Genomic DNA, 16,194 nt, shown 5'->3' on the forward strand with positions numbered 1-16,194 from the left:
CCCCTTGCAGGTGTCCACAGACAGTGGTGGGATAGTGGTAGGGGCACTCCCGAGAAGTGCATGCTACTCATTATAGAAGTGGCATGTATGGGGCTCTGACCCAGAGTGACCGTTTGTATCCTTTGTTTTTTGGTAGGCTTGCCTCAGCTCCTTAACTTTCACGCGGCACTGCTGTGTGTCCCTGTTGTAGCCTCTGTCCATCATGCCCTTGGAGAGTTTGGCAAATATATTGGCATTTCATCTTTTGGAGTTCTGCCTGCCATGGATTCTTCTTCCCATACAGTGATCCGATCCAGTGTCTCCCGTTCGGTCCATGCTGGAGCTCTTTTGCGATTCTGGGACTCCATGGTCACCTGTGCTGATGAGCTCTGCCTGGTCACCCGTGCTGATCAGGAAATGAAATTCAAAAATTCCCAGGGCTTTTCCTGTCTACCTGGCCAGTGCATCTGAGTTGAGAGTGCTGTCTGGAGCCGTCACAAAGGAGCACTCTGGGATAGCTCCCAGAGGCCAATACTGTTGAATTGCGTCAATGCTACCCCAAATTCAACCCAGCGAAGTTTATTTTAGCACTAATCCCCTCACCGGGGAGGAGTACAGAAATCGATTTCAAGAGCCCTTTAAGTCGACAAAACAGGCTTGGTCGTGTGGATGGGTGCAGGGTTAAATCGACCTAATGCTGCTAAATTCGACCTAAACTCATAGTGTAGACCAAGGCTAAGAGAGGTTGGGTTTTCTTTAATAAAACAACAAATCTCAACATGAACAGTATATGGAAGTTTCTTTTGACATTTCATATATTTGGAGTCAGACATTTTTTTCTTCTTCAGAGGTACACATCAAACATCTGTGACAGGGTGTACGCAACCTTTGCAGTCCCCTTCTGGAGGCTTTTTGGTCCTACTATGCCAGTGGTTTTCAAACTTTTTTTCTGGGGACATAGTTGAAGAAAATTTTTTATCTCCATGACACAACGGAGCTGGGGATGATGGGTTTGGGGGGTGGGAGGGGCTCAGGGCTGGGACATAGGGTTGGGGTGCAGGAGTGAGGGTGGTGGGGTGGGGCCAGGAATGAGGGGTTCAGGGTGTGGGATGGGGTCAGGGCTCTGGGCTGGGGGTGCAGGCTCTGGGATGGGGCCAGGGATGAGGGGTTTGGGATGAAGGAAGAGGCTCCGGGTTGGGGGGAGCTTGGGGCAGGGAATTGGGGTGTGGGAGGGGGTCAGGGCTCTGGACTGGGGCTGGGGATGATGGGTTTGGGGTGCAGGGAGGGGTTCCAGGTTTGGGGGGCTCAGGGCTGGGGCAGGAGATTAGGGCACAGGCACAGTCTTATCTCTGGAGGCTCCCAGTCAGCAGCGCAGCTGTGGTGCACCATGGTCCGGGCTGTGCCCTGAAAGTAGCCAGCAGCAAATCTGGCTCCTAGGTGGATGCATGCAAGCGGCTCCACGTGACTCTCACCTGCAGACACCGCCCTCCCACATGCCACGACCCAGTACTGGGTCATAACCCATGGATTGAAAAACACTGTACTACACCATGCCCCAAGAAAGAAGCAGCAAGGTAGGTCCTCCAGGCCTGCCTAGAGAGGTTGCATGGAAGCAGCCAATCAGAGCCCACCAGCCTCAGATAAAAGGAGCTGCAGGACCTTAGCAGGTCAGTTCCCTTCTGGAGCCTGAGGGGCAATGAAGGGTGTGCTGCTCTGGACAAAGGAGATCAAGGATCAACCAGAGGTGGCTCTGGATGCATTTGGTGAAGCTGGGAGAGAGAGGATCTGAGAACTTTAACCCTGAGGTAAGGGGTGAAGATAAAGGGGTCTGGAGGGAAGAGGCCTAGGAAGAAGCAGCAATGAATCAAAGTGAACAATACATGGCTGTTGTTTACAATGTTGCTAGGTTGGAATCTGGAGTAGTAAGTGGGCCTCTGTTCCCCCACTGACCACCAGCAAAGTCCCCAAGAAGGGGGCAAAGCTTGCTTGGAAGCCTGAGCCAATGCCTGAATTTAACAGTCTTAGAACTGGGGCTGGAGACCCTCATGAGAACAGACAGACCGTTCTTTTGGACTCTTTGCTACCCTGGAAGAAATTCATTTTGATTGTGTGGCCTGTTTGGAGGACCAAGTAATTGAAAACCCACCAACATACAGGGGGTGCCAAGATTGGAAAAGGAGTGCAGTGCTACATGCAGCAGCAGGAGGTTCTCAGGAGCTGAATGTTTCTCATTACAAAATCCTTTGCGAAAAGAACAGAAAGAACCCTTAAATGCTGGGATAATTGCTGATTAGATATTAAGGCCAGAAATGGCTTATTAGATCATGTAGGTGAGGGATTTTTCACCAAAGTATTTGTGCTTTCTCCAGTCTAAATATTGTTGTACCAAATGACAGTAATGTCATCACTCTCTTTGTGACATTTCTCCACAGTAGAGCTGGTTAGAAATTTCCTGGCTGAATTATTTTTCAGTTGGAACATGCTGATTCATCAAAAGCTAAATGTTTTGTGGAAATGTATCAATGTTGATGAAAGTTCATTTAAAAAAAAAATTGGAAAAAACACATTTTGATGAGGCTGAAATGTTCTGCTTCAGCCTGTTGGGAAGGAGTGGTTTGGATTTTCTTTTTTAAAACCACTTTTAGTTTCATTTTTTAAAAATAAGATTGGAATAAATCACTTTTTTTTTATCAAAACAAAATGTTCTCATCAATGCAAAACATTTGTTGTTTTCACAGGAAATTTTTATTGTTTTGTTCTACTGGGAAATGAACTTGAACGTGCATTACTTCAAGGGGAAAGTTTTTTTTGGATTCTTTGTTTTCTGTGGCCGTTCGCTCTTGGACTAAGAGGGACCAGACATCAATCTATGTTCTCCAAATCTTTCTGAACAAGTCTCTCATATTTCAAACTTGTAAGTAAGAGCCAGGCAAGACATATTAGTTTATCTTTGTTTTCTCAACTTGTGATTTTCCCTTTGCTAGAGGGAGGTTTATCCCTGTTTTGTTGTAACTTTGAAACTAAGGCTAAAGGGGGTTCCTCTGTGCTCTTCGAATTTTCTGCTACTCTGTAAGGTTAACTACCAGCTTAAGTTTACAGAGGTGATTCCTTTACCTTTTTCTCTTTAAATAAAATCCTTCTTTTTAAGAACCTGACTGATTTTTCCATTGTTCTAAGACCCAGGGGTTTGTGTCTGTAGTCCCTTTGTAACCAATTGGTGAGGATATATGCTCAAGCATTCTCCAGGAAAGGGGGTGTAGGCTTGGGGGAATAGGACTCCAAGTGGTCCTTTCACTGATTGTTTGTTAAATCACTTGGTGGTGGCAGCAATCCCAAGGCAAGAAAGGAATCTGTGCCTTGGAGAAGTTTTAACCTAAGCTGGTAAGAATAGGTTTAGGGGGTCTTTCATTCGGGTCCCCACATATGTACCCCAGAGTTCAGAGTGGGGAAGGAACCTTGACACTAGGTTCTGTATGTAAGCAGGGGAATAGTCCCGCTATTGTGGGGAACTTTCCTGGCTTCTGCACTACCCCGGTGAAGTGGGCTACTGAAAGGATCTGAGTCCTTGCTCCCACTTCCTTTACCCAGTGGCCTCCCTGCCCTTGAGGACTCCCCTTCCACTCTCCCATCTGGCAGAGTCCTCGTAACCCCAACAAGGTTTGACCCCCCCCCCCCAATCCTGCTGTGGTCACCTAGGACAGGGGCTAGGGTGTCCCCACTCCAGGGTACTCTCTCTGCACTGAGCACTTCTCTGACCATTACATACAAGTTAAAGCAAATGCAAGTTATTTAATCAACAATTAATTTTAAAAAGAATAAGGGAAAATGGGAAAGGTTAAAGGAAACACATCAACCCGCTCTGTGGCAGGGAACATCACAAACGGTGTCTCTGGAATGTCAGGGCAGTTCACAGTCTGTTCCTTGTAAGTCCCAGGCCTTCTTCTCAGGCCCTGGCTGTGCTGTAGGGATGCTGTGGGTTGGACACTTGCTCTGGTGGTGGCCACATGCTCTCAGGCTCTAAGTGGTAGGACCCTTCTTCCCAGTGGCGCCCCCGCCCTGTCGGGGTTACGATCCAAGCCTGGCCTGATGAGCCTTTTGGCTGAGGCGTCTCCCTGTGCTGGGCCCGCTGCCCAGGGTCCCCCTCGCTCTCCCCAGCTGCTCACCACACCCAGCTCCAGACTGCTCCAGCCCCAGCTCCACCACTCTGTCTCAGCGCTGCTGCTGCTCTGCCTCCAGCTCCCTGGGCTGCTTCTTTGGCCCCTCTGGCTCTGGTTGCTGCAGCTCTGCTCCCAGGACAGGTCTGCTCTGCAGGCTGCTTCTGTGACTCTGCTCCCAGCACTGACCTGCTTCGTGGGCTGCTTTTCTGGTCCCTCTGGCTCTGGTTGCTGCAGGTCTCCTCCCAGGGCAAGTCTACTATCTCTGGGCTGTGCCTCTGGCTTTCAGGCTGCAGCTCTGCTCCCAGGACGGGGTTTGCTCTCTCTGGATCTGGCACAGCTCTGCTCCCCAGCTCAGCTTGTGCCTCTGCATTCTCCTTAGCTTGGCCCCACTCTGTCTGACCCAGGCAATTCCAGCTCACACAAAGGGCGGGACCTTCCTGACTCCCTGATTAGCCTGCCTGCCCTGTCGTTCAGGCTGACTTGGAGCATTGGCCTCTCCCCATTGTCCCTGGGGAGTGTCAGTCTCAGGGTCCTGATTCCCCATCGACCCTTCCCCCTTTTAATACTGGGAGCTAGCAACTAAAACACCCCCACTGAATATTAGTAAGGGGGCAACAGTCCCCTTACATGTAGAAAAGTGAAGTTAAAAAGACTTAATAATATTTCCCCCCCCCCTTAGTTGTTTCTTTTCCAAGCTAAGAAATCCCAGTCCTATTAATCTCTCCTTATATGGAAGCAGTTCCATACACCTAATCAATTATGTTGCCCTTTTCTGAACCTTTCCAATTCCAATATATCTTTTTTGAGATGGGGGACCACATATGTACGCAGTATTCAAGAAGTGGGTGTACCATGGATTTATAGAGAAGCAATATGATATTTTCTGTCTTCTTATCAATCCTTTTCTTAATGATTTGCAACATTCTGTTTGCTTTTTTGACTGCTGCTGCACATTGAGTGGATGTTTTCAGAGAACTTTCCCCAATGACAGCAACATCTTTCTTGAGTAGTAACAGCAAGTTTAGACCCATCATTTTATATGTATAATTAGGATTATGATTTCCAGTGTGAATTACTTTGCATTTATCAACACTGAATTTCATCTTCCAGTCTGTTGCCCAGTCACCCCGTTTTGTGAGATTCTTTTTGTAGCTCTTCACAGTCCGCTTAAAACTTAACTATCTTGAGTAGTGTTGTATCATCTGCAAATGTTGTCATCTCACTGTTTACCCCCTTTTCAAGATCATTTATGAATATATTGAATAGGCCTGGTCTCAGTACAGACCCCTGGGGGACATCTCTATTTATCTCTCTCCATTCTGAAAACTGACCATTTATTCCTACCTTTTTGTTTCCTATCTTTTAACCAGTTACCAATCCATGAGAGAATCTTTCCTCTTATCCCATGACAGCTTACTTTGCTTAAGGGTCTTTGGTGAGGGAACTTGTCAAAGGCTTTCTGAAAATCTAAGTACATTATATCCACTGAATCCCCCTAGTTCACATGGTGGTTGACCCCCTCAAAGAATTCTAGTAGATTGGTGAGGCATGATTTCCTTTTACAAAAACCATGTTGACTCTACCCCAACAAATCATGTTCATCTATGTGTCTGACGATTCTGTTCTTTACTGTAGTTTCAATCTGTTTGCCTGGTATTGAAGTGAGGCTTACCGGCCTGTAATTGATGGGATCACCTCTGGGGTCCTTTTTTAAAAATTGGCATCACTTTAGCTATCCTCCAGTAATTTGGTATAGAAGCTGATTTAAATGATAGGTTACAAACTACAGATAGTAGTTATACAATTTCACATTTGAGTTCATTCAGAACTCTTGGGGTGAATACCATCTGGTCTTGGTAACCTGTTACTGTTTAGTTTATCAGTTTGTTCCAAAACCTCCTCTAAAGACATCTCAATCTGGGACATTTCCTCAGATTTGTCACCTAAAAAGAATGGCTCAGGTTTGGGAATTTCCCTCACATCCTCAGCCAAGAAGACAGATGCAAATAAATCATTTAGTTTCTCCGCAATGGCATTATCTTTGTAATTGGCCTGTCCACTTCAAACCAGTAGTGGGGAATTGTACATTGATGCATTTTTATTCCATTCCTGGCTTGCTTATTTATTCCTTATATTTGTAGTATATGGTATGGACATTTAGAACCTTTGGTAGGTATTTTTATAATATTTTATGTAGATTTATACAAATGTTATTTTGGCCTCCGTTATGCCCCAATGCAGGTGGGAGTAATTTTGAAATTATTACTTCAGTGTTCTGAAAATGCACAATGACTTATTATTTTATTTGTCATATCAGTTTAAATGATACGTTCTGAAAGGTACTGCCTATATTCCTGCCATACTGCATACTTTAAAATATATGTATATTCAAACATTGCTAAGAAAGATACTGTAGAAGTTCAGCCATTTCATTTGCTACATAATCCAATAGATTAGACTAATATCCAGTTACTGGCTTCTGTATAAATATTGACTAAACCAAACCATTTGACCTCACTTCTCACAATTTATGGTGTCAGATTCCCTCATGGGATTATTATATAGTCTGTGAAATGTAATTGTAAATAATATATATTTTTAAAGAAAGTATATCCCAAATTTGAAAGACTAGTAAGACTTTAATTTAAGTTAAAGGAGAATCTGTAACCATGAGAACAAATAACTTTTATATTCCGTTTTTGTGTGGTGCTATTAAAAATTTTCTTGATAGGTCACACTCTCAAATAATATGAAGTACTTCTATTATTTATACACTTTAAGGGGTTAATTGCAGTGAGTTCATTTGCTTATCCAGAGAAGATGTCTAGGAAGCCTGCTTATGTGCTAGAATTCATAATTCTTAAGAATCCTCCAGGCCTCTTTTTTTTTTTTTTTTCTTTTATGTGAAGCAAGGCCCTTTTCACATATGTCTAATTACTCTTATGAACTGTGTGTCTAGAGTCAAATGAAATCATATACATTCACAGACATACACTTGAGGAGAACATATGGGTGTGACTGAAAGCACCCCTGTATTCACCCTCTGTATTCTCACCAGTCGTGCATTGGTGGTCTTGTACGTTGAGGTATAATTTGAAAACTAATACCTTGCAGGTCAATATCCTGGTGACATATATGTAGAAACATTATAAGAACGGCCATATGGGGTCAGACTAATGGTCCATTTAGCCCACTGTCCTGTCTCCTGAAGCACCTAGCATTGGTCACTGTAGGAAGTCATTAACAGAACAGTAACTCATCAAGTGATCCATCCCCTGTTGCCATTCCCAGCTTCTGGCAAACAGAGGCACGGGACACTTCAGAGCATGGTTTTGCATTCCTTCACATTCTGGCTAGTAGCTATTGATGGACCTATCCTCCATGAACTTATCTATTTTTTTTTTTCTGAACCCTATTATAGTCTTAGCTTTTACAACATCCTCTGGAAAAGAGTTCCACAGGTTGACTGTTGTGTGAAGAAATACTTCCTTTTTGTTTTAAACCTGCTGCATATTCAACTTATGAAATCCCCCTGTATGATGTTCTTAGCACATGTTCAAAACCACACAGCCGTGCCCAAGCAGAAGTTAGCAAAGAGGTCTGTCCTAAACAAAGGAATGTGAACTTAATTTGCATTTAAGTAGTAAACAGAGTCATCAGGCAGAAAGAGGGAAGGAAGGAAACAAAAGGAACACTGCATGAAAGCATACACAGGTGTGGGGGGAAAAACCCAGCAGGAAACATCCTTCCACACAGATTTCAAGGAATGAAACTATAAAAAGGAGGGGCAAGCACCCCAAGACACCCCTCCTCTCGCTTTCCATCCATCTCAACCTTTGCACCTGAGAAGACAAAAGAAGCAGCCGTTAGACTCTGGGAGAGAGGTCCTGACCTAAAGAGTTTAGTCAATAATGCTGCTGGAAGCATGTGGTGAGAAACTTTGCTTTGAATCCAATACTGTTTGTTAAGTTAAGCACTAGAAAAGGTTTATCTTTACAAGAAAAAGAAACATTTCTGACTTATGCCTCATTGCTTGTGCTCACTTAAAATTGATCTCTTTGTAGTTAATAAACTTGCTTTATTGTTTTATCTAATCCAGTATGTTTAAGTATAAGTGTCTGGGTAACTCTATTTAAGGTAACAAGCTTTTGTGTATTATTCCTTAAAAGAATAATGGACTTAATACATTTAAATTGTTTGGGAGAGGGCTGGACAGTACAAGACATACTTTTTTTTGGGGGTGGGGGCGGAAATCTGGGACTGGGAGTGTGTTAACAAAGACTGGCAAAAGCCAGGGTGCAAGCCAAGTGTGGCTGGCAGGCTGCATTTACACACAGATAGTACACACAACAAAATAATTTTTAAGACATTATCTATTTCCATTATTACAGAGGATAGTTACATTATTCACATAGGAGATGAGAATGAATGGGCTGAGATGAATGAATATTAAAACAAGGGATGGATGCCTTCCCCCACACCAAACCTGGAGCAAAATAATTTTAATGTGAATGACAAAAAGCAAAAACTTTTTGCAAGATGTCATTTATAATTCCTGCATTCCTATCAGCAGATGTCACTTATTTGGCATTGACAGTTACTATGCATTTGGTTTAAAGTTACCACTTTTCTTGGCAATTTCATGTCTCCCATTTATACTCACTCACTTCAAGAAAATACACCAAAGTAGTCACTTCTACAATTACATGTCTTGTAATGTTTGTGAATTATAGACATTAAAGATGGAGATGACCTATTCAGTCATCACATCTAGTGCAAGTTTGTCCCCTATGTGAATTTAATTGACCCAAGTATGTACAAGGGTTCTACCTTGGGATGCTGTTCCTCTGTCAGTATCTCATTACAAGGAAATACTTCTTGATATTCAGCCTCAATGTTACCTTTCTAAATGTCATGCCATTACTTTTAGTGACAGTCCCTGGTACAACCCTAAATAATTCCTCTTCCTTCCTGGTGATATTACATATATTTTTTTTCAGATGTTTATATACTATGGGTAACATTTTTCGAAAGGGCCTAAATTCCATTTTCTAAAGGGCCAGATTTTAAAAGGTATCTAGTTGCCTAAGTCCCCTTGATTTCAGTTAAAATTGGGCATGTAAATGCCTCCAAAATTTTGCCTTAAATGAGGTTGATGTGATTTAGTACCCCAAGTCACTTAGGACAAGTTTTTTCAAATATATTTAAGTTCCTGAGGATGCAGATAGTCACCTAGTGGTGTTTTCAAAAGTGCTTAAGGGCATTAGGAGCCTAACTCAGTTATTCATCCAGCTCTACCTAAATACCTTTGAAAATCTGGCCCTTTGCCTCTTAGTAGTTTGTTCAGCCAAGCCATGTATATTTAGTTTTTATTTTTTCTCATATCAATCCTTCTAGACCCCTGCTCAGTTTTATTTCTCTTCTCTGAAGTCCCTCCCTCCTTATACCTGCTTTTTATGTGCTACCCAGAAATGAACACAATAATTTGGACCAGATTCTTTGTCCCACTTTGTTCTATCTACATTACTGTGGTGGTACAAGCAGCCTATTCCTCAACCATGGGTCAAACACCAGTGGGCATCACAGGGGGCATGGCAGGGTGGGGATGGTCAAGAAGGTTGCTGTCAAATGGCTTCGTAGGGGTCAGAGCCATCTAGCATGTATTAGAACAGTTCTGATGCTGCAAAAATCTATGATGAGGTTGAGGATTATGTAGAACCAACCCCAACTTGAGGAAGCCCAAACTGTAGGCTGTAAGAGAGACTCCAGTTTTCCAGCTGCAGTCACGCTAAATACATTCAGAGAGAGGCTGTCATCACGCTATTTTGTGACAAGATAACTCTATGCTGGCAGCTCCATACTGAATTGTGCTGCTGTTGCTGGGAATGGTAGTGAAAAACAAGGGAGCATCAGTCTAAGTAATACTGAAGGTTTAATAAGACACCATAGATACTGAAAAGCCATCTGTAAGAGGAATGCCTCATTTGTTCCAGTGTTCATTTTAACTGATAGTTTTCTCTGAATAATATGTTTTACTGTTTGTGGTTGGTGGCAAGTTATCACCTTGAAATGCCTGGGAGCAACTGCCTACATAACATGGTAATCAGTCTGACTCATGAAGTTATTTAGACTCGTTAAAGACACAAAGGAATGGGTAATGGAGAGGTATGTGACACTTTTAGGAAACTGATGATATAATTTTCTCAAATGGCATTTGTATATGTCAGGGTTCCTTCCCCACTCTGAACTCTGGGGTACAGATGTGGGGACCCACATGCAAGACCCCCTAAGCTTATTTTTACCAGCTTAGGTTAAAAACTTCCTCAAGGCACAAATTCCACCTTGTCCTTGAACCGTATGCTGCCACCACCAAGTGATTTAGACAAAGAATCAGGGAAAGGACCACTTGGAGTTCCTGTTCCCCTAAAATATCTCCCCAAGCCCTTACACCCCCTTTCCTAGGGAGGCTTGAGAATCATATCCTAACCATTTGGTTACAAAGTGAACACAGACCCAAATCCCTGGATCTTTGGACACTGAAAAAAAAATCAATCAGTTCTTAAAAGAAGAATTTTATTTTAAAAAAAAGAAAAGGTAAAAATCCCCTCTGTAAAATCAGGTTGGAAGATAACTTTACAGGGTAACAAAAGATGCACAAAACACAGAGGAACCCGCTCTAGCCTTAGTTTCAAAGGTACAACAAAACAGGGATAAACCCCCTCTAGCAAAGGGAAAATTCACAAGTTGAGAAAACAAAGATAAAATAATACACCTTGCCTGGCTGTATTTACAATTTCTGCAATATGAGAGACTGGTTCAGAATGGTTTGGAGGACATGGATTGATGTCCGGTCCCTCTTAGTCCCAAGAGCGAACGAGCACAGAAACAACGAACCCAAAACAAAGCTTCTCCTCCCACCCACCCCGAGATTTGAAAGTATCTTTTGTCCCAATTGGTTCCTTTGGACAGGTGCCAACAAGGTTATTTGAGCTTCTTAACCCCTTACAGGTAAGGAGGAATTTTAGGCTACCCTTATGGTTATGAGAATATGGTATATACTAACATCAGAAAATTAATATTTCCTTTGCATAATTCAAATCAAGAAGATATCACATCAAAAAAGTAAGTACCCTAGGAAGTGGTAGACTCTGCCACATGAAACAGGCAAGTCCTTTTTCCTATGACTGATTGGATGGAGGCTACACTCAAAAGGCCACATTCTGATACCCTTACTCACTCTGACTAGTACCTTACTCCATAAGTAGTCCCAGTAATTCCATTGGAACTATTTGGGGATTAAGTTCCACATCCACAAAGGGACTTGGGCTTTGTGATGCTCAGTGTCACAGCCCCTAGATTTTAGGTGCCTATTCACAAAATACTATTCACTATGTATGAATAATTAAAGAGTCAGTGGTGCAGGGAGACTGGACTCTGGGTCTCTGAGATAGTGCCCTAACTACTGGACTATAGAGTCATTTTCACAAACTCTGGATTACATACTTAGGGTCAGTGGGCCAAAGTGGAACAGGTTCAACATGAGACTGAGGGAACTCCTCTTTCCCCATTAGTATATCCCATAGTTCAGCAGTTAAAGCACTCTCTGAGAAGGTAGGAGATCCCTGTTCAAATCCTTTGTCCCTATCTGATAGACGGGGGGAATTGAAGTGAGTGTTTTATCTACTTGGCAAAAAGTTATAAGTTGGACATCACCATCACCACCTCATTCTTTGGTGTCCAGATTTTGAATATGACCCTATCCAGTAAGCAGCCTCTGAGGTCACCTACTGGATCATGCCTCACAGGTGCGACAGGCGCTCATTCATTTTGTGGATTGTATTGGGGGGGGGGGGGAGGGGGTTAGGTGGATGATAGGCACCTGGATAGCTATCTAAAGGCAGCAGTTTGCATGCCCAGGGAAAGAAATATAGGTGCTGAGGGAACTTTTATAGCAAAAATTTAGGTACCAAACTAATATAAATGCCTATGGGATAGCAGCCAAATGGGGTTTTGTGGACCACTGTGGTGCCTAAGACTGGAACTCAGGCACCTAAATCTTCAGTTTAGGCACCTCAGTACCTTTGTGGATCAGGGCCTAAGGTACTATTCACAATGAGGAAGGTTATTAGAACATGGCCCAAGGATATTTACTCTGGTAAGTGATTTTACCCTAGCAAATTACTGCTGAAGGCAACTATTTGGAGTTTGCAGGTCATCTGTAATCTGTATGTTTTTGCTGTGGGTTGAACAACAATTCTGAGGATAATTAAGAATGTTTCTTCAGGCAGTGAGCTGTGGAAAAGAAAGATGCAACATAGGAACTTGGCTTTCCAGGTGTGAGATGGATAGCTTCCCTGCGGACAAGTGTTAGCAGGCCTACTGTGATACTGGATAACTTGTAACAACTGCAGCGCTGGTGAAAAGTAAGACATTCTACTTAATCTGATGCAGAAACTTCAGTAGTGGACGTCAAAATATTTACTATTGTGAAAGCCCAAGATTGGAGAAAGACCAAAGACAGCTTTATTTTTGTAAAGTCTTTCAACAGCTCCCTCATGCAAGCAGTGATAATTTTGCTACAGTGTTCAGTTTTAATACTACAACTGACTATGCTGTGTGTATCACCTATTTGTTAAATAATAAGTAAAATAATTACTGAAATAATTGGTTAACTTTATTAGTATTTTTGGTTTTAACTTAGTGGAGTATGGTTGCCATGCCTTGAAGTTTCCATGGAAGGATAGGATTGGCTGCAACATCAGCACATTTCCATCATGGCTTTACAATTGCTTTTACCCAAACAAGAAAGGGGAATGGCAACCACAACATGTTATGTTTCAGAGTAGCAGCCGTGTTAGTCTGTATTTGCAAAAAGAAAAGGAGTACTTGTGGCACCTTAGAGAATAACCAGTTGGTTAGTCTCTAAGGTGCCACAAGTACTCCTTTTCTTTTTACAACATGTTATGTAACCCATGAAAGGAAGAACTAGATATGAAACAGACAGGGATTGGGGGAGGAGAGGATTTGGCTTTGTTGCATCTGTGGGGGTTGTTGAGTTAGGAAAAGAAGACGTACATGCACTAGCAAAGCTAGTAATTCCACCAGCAGTCCTTTGCCCTTACAAGAGACCAATTCTGCCACTAAAATAATAATGTCTAGGTTAAATCTTGGCCCCTGGTCTGACTGCATGATTTCAGCAACACAGAAGCATCTGTAAAGTCAGTAGATTTAGGGAATCCTCACATAATGCAGTGTCATCTTAATGGTTCCTGTGCCACCCTCTCAGTGCCCAGGAACATGTCTGTGGAATAGGGGACATAGCTGCAGTGATCTCTGGTTTCCAGAAGGGCCCAGTGAAGCCATAAACAACTGGTGTAAGTCAGAGCAGCCTTTAGGCATTAGTATTGTCATAATTTTTAACTTTGTTGTTTCATGGGAATTAAACACATTCCAATCTGAAATTCTCATAACTTGCTCTCACAGCTAGCAAATAAATGTGTAATTTGCTATTACAATACCATAATTATACTAACTACCAATCCCTTTATTTGAAAATTCAGAGCAGGAACATAAAAGATGCCCCATCTTTTCCCATATAAAATAAGGTCCTTTCTAATTAAACATCTCAATATTTTACTTGGAAATGTGTTATTTTTAACAATTTTCAGTTAGCTATTTAAAATGAGTTGTTCAAATGTCTGGGTGACATATTAAATGGGTTGTGCTGGATAACCTCAGCCATATCACACAATATTACTTGAGATAAAGGAGCACAACAAAACTCCGGGTTCATGAAGGGTTCATCCGGTAGATGTGTCAGTTTGGAAATGCAATTTAAAAAGATGTCTTAACTTTCTAAAAGCCTTGCTATAAAAGGAAAGGAATTAACACTATATTTTACAATCATTCCCCCCCACCACCCCTGTAGCTAATGACCACACTGTAATATCTTGGATAGATCTATTCTGGTGTCCCACTAAGACTTTGGAAACTACTGTGTCATAGGGTGGATAGACCACATGTTGGCCTGGCAACCCAGGAGTTAATGCAGTAACCACTAGCTAGCACTAATTGGCAATCCCACAGCAGCTAGGAGAATAAAAGAGCTGAGAAGCAGAGAGTCAGGGTGGCTGCTAGAGGAGCAAGCAGGCTGGAGAAGGAAAATTCTGCCATCAAGCTGATGAGAAGGGATGAGTGGATGCACATACTGGAGAAGGCTACAGAACCAAGAGAGGTAGGAAGGAGCTGAGGGCACAGCAGCAGGAGTTGCTTAGGCTTGATTCTGCCTGCCTGATTTAAGGGCCCTGAGCCAGAACACAGGAGTGGGTAGGTCTGGGTTCCCTTACTGATCCTCCAACAGAGACTTAAGAACCAAAGGTCTTTCCACCCCCCTGAGGACAAGGACTAGCTAACTCTGCCTAGTAGGAGGGGAAACCTGTATAACCTATTAGGACTGAGAGAGAAAACTCTTCATAGCCCCAAATGGGACTACCACAGAGACTCAGGCAAGAGTTTTAATCAACATTATTTTCCCTCCTCCCCACCCCCACCCCCTGGGAAATTAAATGCAGGCAGCAGCAGAGGAGGAAAGGGCCTCTCTTCTAACCACTAGGTCAGTGATACTCAATTAGATCTACCCGTGGGCCGATCTGAGAATTTTATGATAAGAGGCGCCCATTTGCACAGAAGGCTGACAAAATTAAAAAAAAAAATCTTCTGCCTATAAATAAAGACTTTGATTGCAACATAAGTATTAGTGTTTCTACCTTTTAGCAAAGTTTATAAATCAACATTATTGCCTGTGTTTGTGGCAATGTTGAATGGGAGCAGTGACATCAATGATCTCTGGCAAGCTCTGTGAAGAGTGGTTTTAGAAGGTCAGGGCATGGTGCGTGCACTGGTGTAAATTCTTATCTGTCAGGCGACTGCAGTGTTGTTGTTTTTCTAATGTTCGTGGTAGAAAACCCAGATTCGCGGAGGTCCATTGATCAGAACATCATTAAAAGATGGATGGTTAGTTTCTGGCTATTCTGAGATTGGTCAGCATATTGAGTCCAGAAATCACGAAGTCCCATTTTCTCTGAATTTTGCCTTCAAGACACCTGAACTCTGGAGCCTTACAATTTCTAATTGAATGGCCCCTTCATCAATTGAATCAAGAATGTTCTTTGCTTCAGGAGGGTCCAATAGCAGAAACAGAGAAGATGGATCATGAACAAATAAAAACAAATCCTTTGGAATTTTAAAATTCTCAAATCACATTTTAAAATTTCCAATCAGATTGTTTAGGAATTTTTGCATTATTTTAATCAAAGTTTTATCTGTAGCAACAACGTGCAATGTGGGAAAGTGCAACATCTTTCCTGTTAAGTCTGTCTCAAAGATTTTAAGATTCTTCTGAAAGCCACACACTTTTTGAAACAGATCCCTGACACTGCTTGCACGGTTTTGGAGCTGCAAATTGCAGGAATTCAAGGGACCAGTAATATCACACAGAAAAGCTACCTGTGACAGAGTAGACATCATTCATAAATCCAGGAACTTGCAAGTCTTGTTGGTTTTGTGGTTTGAAAGAAATTATTTCTTTCTGAAGAGCACAAAACCTCTCTAACACATGTCCCCTAGCTAACCACAGAATGTCCGAGGGCCACAACAGGTTACTGTATTCAGCTGAAACGTCTTGTAAAAGAGCTTTAAAAAGATGCTGTTGCAAGCTAGAAGTTGAGCGTAGGTAGTTCACTAATTTCATCACACTCTTAATTCTCAAGTCCCCAGACAACTTATCGCACATGGCTGTCTGGTGAATGATGCGGTGAAGTGTATTTAATGAAGGGTACATTGCTACCAAACGTGAATCAAAGCCCTTCTCTTTCCCTGTCATGGAGGGACCTCCTTCTGTAACAAGAAAGTTTACTTTCTGCAGATGTAGCCATTTTTTTTCAAAAAGCCTTTTTTCCTTTTCAAAAATTCTCTTTCCTGTGATGTAGGTTTCTAATGGTATTAAACACAAAAATTCTTCCTTGAAAATTTCACCATGATAAAATCTAACAAACAACGA

General features: G+C 42.3%; 1 long non-coding RNA gene across 1 annotated transcript; it reads left to right on the forward strand.

The window, feature by feature from the left end:
• The first annotated feature begins 1,651 nt into the window (after window positions 1–1,651).
• On the forward strand, window positions 1,652–12,800 carry LOC122463635. Its single transcript, XR_006287183.1, has 2 exons — window positions 1,652–1,784; window positions 12,421–12,800. It is a non-coding gene; the product is annotated as an uncharacterized LOC122463635 (long non-coding RNA).
• The last annotated feature ends 3,394 nt before the right edge of the window (window positions 12,801–16,194 follow it).

The sequence above is a fragment of the Chelonia mydas genome, chromosome 1 (genome assembly GCF_015237465.2).
Source record: "Chelonia mydas isolate rCheMyd1 chromosome 1, rCheMyd1.pri.v2, whole genome shotgun sequence".
NCBI lineage: Eukaryota > Metazoa > Chordata > Testudines > Cheloniidae > Chelonia > Chelonia mydas.